Consider the following 13363-nt stretch of genomic DNA (forward strand, 5'->3'; position numbering starts at 1 on the left):
TGAATAAAATATGCTTTAGCCACATACCTTAACAAGTGTACTTTCATCGGGACCTGGAAAGCTAGACTGCATTTAAATTCTGGGATTCCTTATCAGCTCAGGAGGAGTCAGTCTTCAGCTTGTCTCTCATCTTCTTACCTTTAACCAGATCTGTCTCGTCTTTGAGACATTCAGCTGGCACACATGTAGGTACATAGACACCACAGCCTCATGACCAAACTCCGCTCCTGTGCTCTGAATGCAGGTGCCCTTTGGCCAGTGGTTGGGAAAATGGTAAGCATGTTTGTGGCCCAGTCAACATTTGGGAGGACAGTCTTGGAACAAAACTCTGTGCAAGACCTGAAAGTGGTCCAGGGGGCATTTGTGCAAGGAATTCAGGGTTCCGTGGAGAAATATCTAGAGGGCAGGCATGGGTTCCAGATGGGCATATCCCCTTGACCCTGTGTCCTCCTCCACAGGAGGAGAGCCAGAACATGTTCCTCTAAGTGCAGAGTCCAGGGTAGAGTCTCCTCCTGACTGGGGCTGAAGGTTGGACTCCCAGAGAGTAAGAGGAATCTGACTGTGATCATTTGATCGATTGATGGCAAATCTGAGAAGGTCTGTTCTATTCCTTTGACCTGTAACTATCTCTGCCAACTCCACAATCAATTCCATTAACCAAGCAGGAAGGAACTGAGCAAGTTCAGTCCTTTTACTTCTACTTTACATTAAAAAAAATAACGGTGGAACATGAGATTTCTTGATGGCTTGTGCTGGTCCAGCCTAAATCATAAATCAGAATTTAAATGTCTCGTGGTTTGTGGTAAGTCCTAAGCTGACGTTATCCTCCAATTTTATGAAGCCTTGGAGGCTTACAAATCCAGAGTCAGACTTGGTGGTTGGGTATTAAAAACTGGTTCCTTTCCCTGTGTTTTATGTTACCCCTTCAAATTCCACTAGACAAGGAATAAGGGATACAGTACGAAAGCTCAGAGGACAAAGAATGCCCACTGAGGGCTCCGGGAAGGACCCTCAATGAGAATTTGGAAACTCAAAATATCGTTGTTCCTAATTAGACTGACTGAGGAACCTGGAAGAAGCTACATCTTGAATTTCAAAAACTTTATAAATAACTGATGTCTTACAAACAAGTCTTTTCCACCTCACCCCATCCCCACCTCCCACCAGCTGCCTTTGCCAATATTTATAAAGCACCTGTAATTGCTTTCATTTCTTCTACTCTTTTTGACAGGCTACAGGAATGCAAAGGAAAGATAAACCAAAATAGCTAAAGCCATGGGGTACTTTTCAAACAGGAATTAAAATTTAAAATTCTTTAAAGTTTAGGAAAGAAATATATATTTTTAAAGGACATATAATAATATTATGGATTTATAAAGTATCAAAAGAGAAAAATAGGGCTTCCCTGGTGGCGCAGTGGTTGAGAATCCGCCTGCCGATGCAGGGGGCCCGGGTTCGTGCCCCGGTGCGGGAGGATCCCACGTGCTGCGGAGCGGCTGGGCCCCTGAGCCATGGCCGCTGAGCCTGCGCGTCCGGAGCCTGTGCTCCGCAACGGGAGAGGCCACAACAGTGAAAGGCCCGCGTACCGCAAAAAAAAAAAAAAAAAAAAAAAAAAAGCGAGGAAAAATATATTACACTATTAAAAAGGAGGAGAGAATACATTTAAAATTATATTGTAAAATTCTTGTATTATAAGGGAAGTAAAATGTCATTAATTCAAAATAGATTGTGACAAGTTAAGAATGCATAGTATAATCTTTAAAGCAACAACTCTAAAAAAAATACAAAGGAGTATAGCTGAAAAGCCAGTAGAAGTGATAGAATGGAATACTAACTGATTGGACTAACACTCGTTAGCCCAAAAGAAGACATGAAAGGAGGAGAAAAGGAACAAAGAACAGAAGGGACAAATAAAACAAATTAGAATAATTGTAGAATTAAACCTGGCCATATTCATAAATACATTAAATGAAAAACTCCAATTAAAAGGAAAATATTTTCAGACTGCTTGAAGAAGTAAGACCCAATTATATTGTTTACATAAGAGGCACTTTAAATGTAAAGACACAGAGAGGCTGAAAGGAAAGGTTGAGAAAAGATACACCATGCAAATACTAAGAAAGTTGGTTTGGCTATATGAATATCAGATAAATAGACTTAAACACAAGGAGTATTACCAGAGATAGAGAGGGCAATTTTATAAAGAGGAAAAAAAACCCCGCAATCCTGGCACAACTATTTGAATATACTAAAACCCATTAAATTGTATACTTTAAATGTGAGAGTTATATGGTAGATAAATTATATCTCAATAAAGCTATTAAAAAGAAGTTTATTGAAATGATTTTCATTGATTAATATACTATATCACAGTCCCATTGGTTTAGCCATTTTCTTCTGTTAGTCATGGAATGTGTTGAATTAAATTAGTCAAAAGCTCATATATATAGTCAAAATGTTTATTTCTAGAGGCATCAGTCTTTAAGAGATGACCATGCTGATGTTATGTGTCTATTCATCTATTCATTTTTTAATTCATCTCTTTATCTAAGTTATACTATGTATGGTATTTTAAATAGTTTTGTTCATATAATATCATTTTCATCTTTATAATATGTTTGAAAGGTAACAAAATATGCTCACCTTTGTATTTTGTCATATTATTATCTTGATTAAATGAAAAGTTCTTACCATAGGAGAAAAAAATGACATAACAATCCTAGCATGTACACACTTAATAACAAATTTCAAAATATAAGAAACAAAAGTTGACAGAACTAAAAGAAAAAACATTACAATTACAGTTAAATATTTTAATATCCCTCTATTTAGTAATTGCTAGAACAAGTAGAAAAAAATCAGTGAGGGTATGGGAAATATGAACAACATCATCAACCATGTTGACCTAATTGAAATTTATAGATCATTATATCCAATAACCACATAATACACATTCTTTTCAAGTGCAGATGGAATTTTCAATAGTAGAATGTATACAGCGCCATAAAATGTCCAATACATTTCAAAGGATTAAAATCATGCAGAGTATGTTTCTAGAACATGACATAATTAAACTATAAATCTACCTAGAAAATTCATCAAAATTTTGAAATGAAACATTTCATTTCATAAATTCTTAAAACCCATTTTTTTCTTTCTTTTTTTTTTTTTTTTTTTTGCCATACGCAGGCCTCTCACTGTTGTGCCCTCTCCCATTGTGGAGCACAGGCTCCGGACGCGCAGGCTCAGCGACCATGGCTCACGGGCCCAGCTGCTCCGTGGCATGTGGGATCTTCCCAGACCGGGGCATGAACCCATGTTCCCTGCATCAGCAGGCAGACTCTCAACCACTGCGCCACCAGGGAAGCCCCTTAAAACCCATTTTAAAAATAAAATATTAAAAGAGAATTTGGAAAATATTTTGAATAATAATGAAAACATATCAAAATGTGTGACTGCAACTAAAATAATTCTTAAGGGAAATAAATAGCTTGAATACATACTCATATTAGAAATGAATGAGATAAAATCAATTACCTAAGGCTCTGCCATGGATAAAAAAGAGCAAATTAAATTCAAAATGAGTAGAAAAAAGTAATTAAGATGAAAACAGATATAAATATAATGGGAAAAAATAATAGAGTAAATAAGCAAAACCAAAGTTGCAGTTTTGAAAAAGTTGATAAAATTGATAAACTTTTAGCTACACTGATGAAGAAAAAAAGAGAAAAATAGAAGGAATTTAAAAAATGGGATAACTTTATAGACCCTCAGATTTCAAAATAAAGGGATACTATATACAACTGTTTGTCAAAAATTGTGATGACTTAGATGAAATTTATAAATTCCTTAGGAACAGAATTTTACACAAAGATGCTTCAGGGACAGATGGTTTCATTGGTAAATGCTATAAACATTTGAGAAAACTAATATCAATCCTATTCAAACTCTTTCCAAAAATAGAGATGGTGAGAACAATTTTCAACTTATTTATTGAGTCCAGGATTATCTTAATATCAAATCCAAACAAGATGCAAGAAAGAAAATTGCAGGCCAGTGTGCCCCATGACCATTGATGGACAAGTCCTAAAAAAAAAAATGTTAGCAAATCTAATCCATCAATATATAAAAATGATAAGGCAATATGAAACAGTGGGAATTACCTCACAAATGTTACTTTGGTTCAGCTTTAAAAAAATCTATTGATGTACAATTTACCACATTAGCAGAATATAGGAGAAAATTATGTAATAATCTAAGTTGATACAGAAGAGCACCCATTCATGATAAATACTCTCAGAAAACTGGAGAGGGAAAGAAATTTTCTCAACCTTATCAAGGGCACCTATGAAGTCTATGAAAAGCCTATAGCTGTCACATACTTGATGCTGTATTGAAGGTTTTTCCCCTCAGATTGGAAACATAGCCAGGATTTATGATCTCGCTACTTCTGTTCAAAATTGTTCTGGCAGTCATAGCCAATGCACTAAGACATGAAATTGAAATAAATAGCATGCACATTAGAACAGAAGAGATAAAACTGTATTTATTTGTCTATGAAGAAAATAAACTGTATTTGTATAGAAAATTCTAAAAAAGCTATATAAATTGAATATAATTAAGTGAGTTTAGTGCATTCTCAGGATACAAATGAATATGCAAAAATTAATTATCTTTTTCATATATGAGCAGCAAACAATTGGAAGATGAAATATTTTAAAAATCACTTTCAATAGCATGGAATAAAACATAAAATACTTAGGAATAAATTTAATGCAGAGGGTTCAAGACCTCCTTGCTGAAAACAAAACAAAACAAAAAATTTGCAGAGAGAAACAAAAAGAAACCTAAATTAATGGGGAAATATACTACATTTGTAAACTGGAACATTCAGTTTTATTACAATTTCAGTTCTTTCAAAATTGATCATACAGATTTAGCACGCTTCCAATGACGTCTTAACAGTATTTTTATGTAGAAGTAGGCAATATAAATCTAAATTTTATATGGACATGTAAAGGATCTAAATATGCTCCCAAAAAAAACTGAAAAAAAAAAGTTGGAAGATTTACTCTACCTGATTTTAAGACCCACTATAAAGCTACACTAATCAAGACAGTGTGGTATTGGCAGGAGGACAGATAAATAGATCAATGGAAATGAATAGAGAGTCCAGAAATAGGTCCATACATGTACAGGCAATTGATTTCTGACAAAGTTGCCAGGTTAATTGAATGAGGAAAGGATAGTCTTTTCAACAAATTGTGTTGGATCAATTGGATACCCACATGAAAAAATTGAACTCTGATCTCTTCTTCACACAGTACACAAAAATTAATTCAAGATAGTTCATAGACCTGAACATAAAACTGAAACCTACAAAACTTTTATTTAAAAAAATCTTTTGGCCTGGGGACAGGCAAAGTATTTTTTTTTTTTTTTTTTTTTGCGGTACGCGGGCCTCTCACTGTTATGGCCTCTCCCGTTGCGGAGCACAGGCTCCGGACGCGCAGGCCCAGCGGCCGTGGCTCACGGGCCCAGCCGCTCCGCGGCATGCGGGATCCTCCCGGACCGGGGCACGAACCCGTATCCCCTGCATCGGCAGGCTGACTCTCAACCAATGCGCCACCAGGGAGGCCCGCAAAGTATTTTTGACATAACACAAAAAGCATTCACCAGGGATAAAAATAAATAAATAGGACTTTATCAGAATTCAAAATTGTTTTTCAAAAATGTGGTTGACTGTTTTCCTCTCATCCTCGTATGCCTACCCCTTTGCAGTGTGATTTTGCCATTCCTCCCATCCAGAGATAGAGCCTTTTTCTCAGTCCCTTGAATAAAGCCTGGTCTTGGGATTTGCTCAGACCAAGAGAATGTGGCAGAAGTGATGTTTGCAAGTACCAGAGCCAACTTCCACACATGTGAGTGAGGACATTTTGAACCTCCTAGCCCAGTCAACCCTCCAGCTGAATCAAGCCTTATGAATAATCCCGGACTAAACCAAAGAGATGCTCAGACAAACCATGCAATTGTGAGAAGGAATAAATCATCATTGTTTTATGCCATGAACTTTTGGGGGTGCTTTGTAATACAGCAAAGGCTAAATGAAAGAGAAATTGCTAACTGGAGGTGGGTGCTGTATAAAAAAAACCCTTAAGCATGTGCCAGTAGCTTGGGGACCAGATGGCAGATGGAGGCAGGAAGGATATAGAAAGGAACAGATAATGGAGACTGAACCATCACAGGAAAGTTCTGTTGGAGGCTGGAAAAAGACTCAGGTTAGGTAATGGTGGAAAGACTGGCAAATTTCATACCTGTAGCAATTTAGAAGCTAGGAATGTATTTAATTAACTTGTGGGTGTGAACAAGGAGATTTCCAGACAGAATGTTGAAAGTATCAATGTCAGTGTTTAGCTATACATAAGATACATGGAGTGATAAATGAACTGAGGAAGGAACTGCTTGGCTTTCAAGGAGAAATTAGGACATGTAATGGAAAATTAGGCTCAGTAATGGAAAAGAAAACTAACTTGGAAAAAAAACTAACTTAGAAAATAAAACTATTTCTTATTCTCAGTCTTTCCCAGCAAGGAGTCTTGAAGTAGGAAACTGGGTAAAGATCAAACTATTGGTGTGGCTATAAGATCGTTTTTTAAGAGCTCAAGACAATTTAAAGTGGTGTCTAGAAGACCCTCTCACCTTGACAAAGGACGTTTAAGAACTGTGAGAGCCTTGTCCCCAAAACAACCCAACAATGGCCCCAAATACAGAGAGGGCTCTCAAAATTACAGATGTAGCTTTGGGAGCATTGAATGAATTCCAGTCAAATTCATAGGAAAGCCATAATTTTTTAAAGAGTTGTATTAGAAAGAACACCACCAGCTTCACAGACATGTTGCTCTTCTGCTTCCTCATATTCATCATTTTGTCCCCTCCAACATGACTTCTGCAGCTGTTGCTGTAGAGGAACTGCTGTCTTGGTGGGTGACAGTCAATGCCCTCCTAATCGCACATTGAATGAACTTTTAAAAAATTATTTCCTTGTTCTCCTCGAACTTTGGGGGAGTATTTCACACTGTTGCTTGTTTCCCTTTTCTTGATGCTCTTCTCTCAGTCCAGCACTACACAACCTAGTTCTTTTGTTTCTCCAGTTAGTTCTTCTCTGACCCCTTTATGATTTTGCTTCCTCTTGCTCACTAAGTAAATCTAGCTCTTGGCCATCTTCTCTTCTTTCCGTCTATTCATTTCCAGGCTAATATCATACAGAACCCCCTAACCTAAACTATCATTTCTATCTGGAAATTTAAATCTACATCTTCACACCTTACCCTCATTCTAGAACTCTAGTCCTAACATTTCAACTGCTTTTACATCAGTAAGTCTGCCCTTGAAGCCCAACTCATTTAAAGGCAATAAACTTTACCATTGTATCTCCAAGAGCCTAGCACAGTGCCAAGCATAGTGTCTGATCTATGGTGGGTGTGAAATTGGTTGATTTATTGGATGTTATTGGTGCGTAGGTGGGGAAGTACAAGGATGACCCGTAACATTATTTTGGCTACTGCAGAGATGATGGTTGTTAACTGAGATGGGGAATGGAGAAAGAAGAGGATGTACAAGAGGAGGAAAAAGAAAAAGAATACTACCTACAGTTTTAAGCTTGTTGAGTTTGAAATCCCAGCTGTATACAGATACCGGAGTAAACTTCCTAAAACACAGTTTGATCATCACATGACTTCCTTGTTCAAAAACCTTCAAGAGTCCATCACTGTTGACCAAATCTGTATCAGTCTATCCTGGAATTTAAGATCCTCCACAATCTGGCCCCACTACTAGCTTTCCAAAATGATCTCACATCCTTCCCTTTTACCAAACATCTGCTATTCATCTCCTGGGCATACGTCAGACAGTCCCACCTACTGAGCCATTCCTTCCATCTGGAGTGTACTCCTTCTCCAGTCTACCAGTGAAAATCCCATCCGTGCTTTAAGACTCGACTCAAATAGCATTTTATACAATTAGAATTGTTTTTCCGATTACCCAGAGACAGAAAGACCTATACCTCTGAGGACAGATCAATCTCATTATATGTACTGATCACATAACATTCCTTCTTAACTCGTGTTGTAACTATTCACATGTATGTTTCATTACATCTACGAGAGTTAAAGTGTTAAGAGGGTAGAGATTGTATTTCACTTATATTTTCAATCCTTCCATGTTCCAAGCCCATGAAACAATAGAATAGAGATGCATGAATAACTGAAGGCAAGCATGAATGAAGTAGTTGAGAATAACTCTTCTCCAGTTGCTTATACATAATACCCTTCAGTAAATCCTTAATGACTATACCGAATGTGCCAACACTGAATGAGGCATGTGTTGAAGGAAGAGGCCAAGAAATCAGCTTGTCCGAAGGACTTTCAAAGTTTGGGCTAATTAATCCATAGCTTGGAGTTTGTGGCTGTTGGTCCCACGTGGAACTTCTGTGCCAATTAGTAGAATAGACAATAAAAATAGCCAAGTAAAATGTTTATACTTCTCCAGGTTCACTACATAATAAATTATTAATGCTTCCTGATACTACATTTTCCCTGAATCCATTTAAATGTGAATACATTGATGGAAGCAGAAAATACACTTATATGTCCATTGCTCCAATGTAATTTGTAAAACTAACATTTATTACATATTTCTGATTGCAAAACAAATACGTGTTCATTCTAGAAAATGTGCACAAGAGAAGCACAGAGGTGAAGCACAAAGAGAAGCCCAAAGGTGAAATTAAAAGCACCTGTAAGCTTCCTTCCGTAGTATAAATCTGTTAATATATTGGTATATATTCTTATGGGTTCTTTTTCCTAACTATGGGATAATACCATCTTTAATTTGGTTTCTTTCGCTTAATATGCTTAGAGTATTTTCTATGTAATTAAGCATTCTTAACAGACCATAACTTTTGATGGTTGTACATCTTCTATCATATCCTCATATCATGAGTCAGTTTGTTATTGTTGGACATTTAGCTTGTTTTGAACATTTCATAATTACACATGACTCTGTGATAAACAGCCCTGTAGCCAAAGCTTTAGCATCTCTCTCATTACATCAATAGTTTGGTAAATTCTAGCCATGGGATTACTGGGTCAAAGAGTTTGTACAGTCTTACGATTTTTAAACACATACTACCAGAAGGTTTTTTGTTTTGTTTTTTAAGAAATTTATACCCTCCTCAACACTGTGAAAATTTCTATTTACCCCTACTCTTTTTGCCAGTTCTATAGGTAAAAAGTTATACTTCATTGTTTAATTTACATTTATCTGAGAATGTCCAATTTTCTTCTATCTTATATAAACCCCCCCCACCTTTTTTTTTTTTTTGGCTCTGCTACGTGGTTTGCAGAATCTCAGTTCCCCGACCAGGAATTGAACCTGGGCAACAGCAGTGAAAGTGCTGAGTCCTAACCACTGGACCACCAGGGAATTCCCTTATGTAAGCCCTTTTAATTTCTTCTTTTTCCACTTGACAGTCTATATCCCTTGTATTTTTATTGTACTGATGTTTGTAAGAGCTATTTATGTATTAAAAATGTGAATCTTTTGTCATATATTACAATAACAATTTACCAGTTTTTGTTATGCCTGTGAACTTTATTTATGTTGATTTTTTACATATAGAATGCTTCCATTCATGTTGTCAGAATGTCATTATTTTCCTTTATAAATTCTGCCTTTACATACATACAGGTTAATGTGCTTTTGCTTATTCTTTTATTTCATTTTTAATATTTTAATCTTTCAGTCAGTTCATAGTTTATACTGAAGACATTGTGAGATAGGATTATGACTTTATTTTCCCTCCAATAATTAGGTAACCCTCCTAGTACTATTATTGAATAATCACTTTCTTTGAACAATTTGAAACACTACGTTTATCATATATTGAATTCTTACACCATTTTCTGCTCTCGACTTTCTATTTTGTTTCATTTATCTGTTTATTCTGAGAGGACACTTTTCATTATTGTAGAATTATAATAATTTCACCCTTCTTTGTTTTAGAAGATTTATTGGCTCTTCTGATCTATTTACTTTTCCAGATAAACTTTTTAAAGGATTTACTCAAGTCCCAAAAAAGTCTTTTTAGGATTTGATTGGTGTGTCAATAAGATTCTTAAATAATGGTGAGCTGACAACTTGCAAAATCCTATCTACCCAATGAGAAACATGTTTTTATTCCAACTGTTCTTTCGTCAGTTAAGTTTTCTTTATGCATCAAGCAATTTTCTTATTACATTTATGTATAGGAATCTCATTTTATTGTTGATATCATGGATGGAATTTTAATTCATTATATTTTCTAACAGACTATTGCTGACATATTGTGTATTTATTTTGTAACTGGCCAATTTGGTGAACTCTCCTGTAAGACATAAGGCGCTTACTTCTCGGCATTCTTAAGTATTATATATCGTCTACAAATATTTGTCTATTGGTTTTGCTATTCTTTGTTTTCCCTGATTTTTAGGAGTCCTTTTTTATTCTAGATATTGATCTTTTAGATTTTGAATATATACATATCTTCTCCCAGTTGTCACCCAGCAATTAACTGCATGCACGGTGTACTTCACTTAACAGAATTCTTTAATTTTAATACAAAGTCATCAAAATTTCACCTTAAAGTTTGTGGTTTGGGAGTCCCATTTAAGGTGCTTTTCCTCACCCTTAGGTAAAATTTACTCCAAGCTGTTCTTTATTAACTGTAAAGTTTCGCATTTCACATTTTGATCTTTAATCCATTTGGAATATATTTTTGCAAACAGAATGAGGTAGGATTCCTCCATATTGTAAACCAGTTTTCTAACACCATTCATTGATTAAATAATCCATCTTTCGACATCAATTTATGGTATCACCTCTTTGATAAATCAAAAACATGTATAAAAGAGTAAAATTTTGAGTTCTTTATTTTCTACTTATATCTATTTTCCTTCCTATGTGATAAAGTAAATTCCCTTATGACCCTTTATATTTTTCAAAATTTAGCTATTCAAGAACTTTCATTCTTCCATATAATTTTTAAAATGTTTGTTGAGCTTCTAAAAAAAGTCCTGGAATTTTAATGGCCTTGCATTGAGTATATAGACTGATTTGGTCAGATTAAAATCTTTGTAGCATGGAATACTATCTCTTCCATGAGCGTGTTGTCTTTCTATTTTATTGAAATCTTCCATTGTATCCTGTGAGTTGTAAATTTTTCTCTCTAAAAGTTGTGTGCCTTCTAGATACTTTATAAAATTTGTTGTTACTATGAATGATACCTTATTTTCTAATTTATTTTCAGATTCATTATTGGTGTCATAGAGGAATATTGTAACTGGCTGAATTCTCTTGTTAGTTCTAACAGCTCCTATTAGGTTTTCGATATAGATGATCATATCAAAGGAAAAGAATAGCAGTTTTAATTTTTCCCTTTCTATTCTTCCACCTTTTACATTCAGTGCTATGTTAAAAGTAGTAGTAATGAAGAAAATGCTTGTTTTCTTCCTAGTCTTAAAGGGAATATGTTCCTATGAATCTCCATTGAATTTGATGTTTGCTTTAGGGTTTTGGCATAAAATCTTTATCAAGTTAAGGAAGTCCCTTTTATTCTCAATCCTCTAAGAGGCTTTTTAAAAAATAATAAATAAATATTTTAATTTAACCTTATAAAGTACTTTCTCTGCATCTACTTTTAATGTGGTACGTTACATTGATAGACTTTCTAATGTTAAATCACCCTTACGTCTTAGGATGAACTCTCTTGATTAGGATGCACACTTGTGGGTTTAGGTAGCTAATATTTTCTTTAGAATTTGTGCATCTATGCTTATTTGTAAACTTGTTTATACTTTTTTTCTTTCTTTCCTTCAACCATCCCCCTCTTAACTTTGTTGGCATTATCTAGAATTTTAATTCTGGATCCTAACGGATATATGGTAAATCTATTTCAGTCAGTCCTTCGTTTATATTACACTATCTTCCTGAACTTTTTTTTCTTGCTGGAATATTTTCTCTAAGAGAGTTTCCAAAAAGATATTTGTAGCAAAACCCTTTATGCATAAAAATATCTTTATTACATGTTTATACTTTAATGATGGTTTCTGTAGATATAAAATCCTAAGCTTCAAAATAATTTTAACATTTTGAAAATATTTCTCCTTTGCCATCTGCCTCTGGTGCTACAATTAAGAAGTCTGATGTCAAACTGATTCTTGTTCCTCTGTAGGTGATCTACTTCTTTGTTCTGGAAGCTTTTGTAAATAACCCTTTGGTTTTGATATTTTAAAATTTTATAATTTAAGACGTGGGTTCTTAGTGTGGAGTGTTTTTATATTTATTCTGCACTTCTTTTTAATCTGAAGTTATATTTTTTGAAATATGGAAAATTCACAGTCATTTAATTATTTCCTCTCAACTTATTTTTTCTCCTCTTCAGGCGTTTCTAAGTATCTTTTATATATAATTTTTTGTTTTCTTAATACATTCTTGGTGTCTTCTAGGAGAGTTCTTTAATACAGTCTCCTTAAAATGATAACCATTTTGCTATTCATGATATCAATTTAACTCTTTCCATTTTATTTTTCATACCTAACATGTCTATAGATAATTTTCCTTTATGACTTCTTCCTCCTCCGGCGTTGAATGGTGTCTCTTTCATGTTCCTCTTTTGTGTTGTGACTGGCCTCCCTTATCCCACTGATGATAATTAATGCCTTTAAGTTCTTGCTTTGTCCCACCACTTTCTCTTTGGTTTAACTGGTTGGAACTGCTGCGCTCCTTTTTTTTTTTTTTTTTTTTTTTTTTTTTTTTTTTTTTTTTTTTGCGGTACGCGGGCCTCTCACTGCTGTGGCCTCTCCCGTTGCGGAGCACAGGCTCTGGACGCGCAGGCTCAGCGGCCACGGCTCACGGGCCCAGCCGCTCCGCGGCACGTGGGATCCTCTCGGACCGGGGCACGAACCCGTGTCCCCTGCATCGGCAGGTGGACTCTCAACCACTGCACCACCAGGGAAGCCCTGTTTGTTTTTAATGTTAACTACCTTGATTCATGAATCTCCTCCTAGCTTCTATAGCATATGCATTCACAAGGGGAGGCCAGAAACACTTCCTAGTGCTGTTATCCTGTCTGCTGTGATTTTTATATGTTGGCCTTTTACCTAGTGTTCATGGCGAATCTTGATTATTTGTAGATTAGCTGTTCTATGTGGAGAATTATGTCTATGTAGAAATAACATCAGTGATGTATCTCCCTTTGCGATTATTGAACTCTTTTTTTCTTGTCCTATTGTATTTGTTAGATTCTCTAATAGAATATTAAGAGTAA

General features: G+C 35.4%; 1 non-coding gene across 1 annotated transcript; it reads right to left on the reverse strand.

The window, feature by feature from the left end:
• Positions 1-9411: 9411 nt before the first annotated feature.
• Positions 9412-9483, reverse strand: TRNAE-UUC (transfer RNA glutamic acid (anticodon UUC)). Its single transcript has one exon. It is a non-coding gene; the product is annotated as a tRNA-Glu (tRNA).
• Positions 9484-13363: the final 3880 nt, after the last annotated feature.

The sequence above is a fragment of the Kogia breviceps genome, chromosome 8, assembly GCF_026419965.1.
Source record: "Kogia breviceps isolate mKogBre1 chromosome 8, mKogBre1 haplotype 1, whole genome shotgun sequence".
Classification (NCBI taxonomy): domain Eukaryota; kingdom Metazoa; phylum Chordata; class Mammalia; order Artiodactyla; family Physeteridae; genus Kogia; species Kogia breviceps.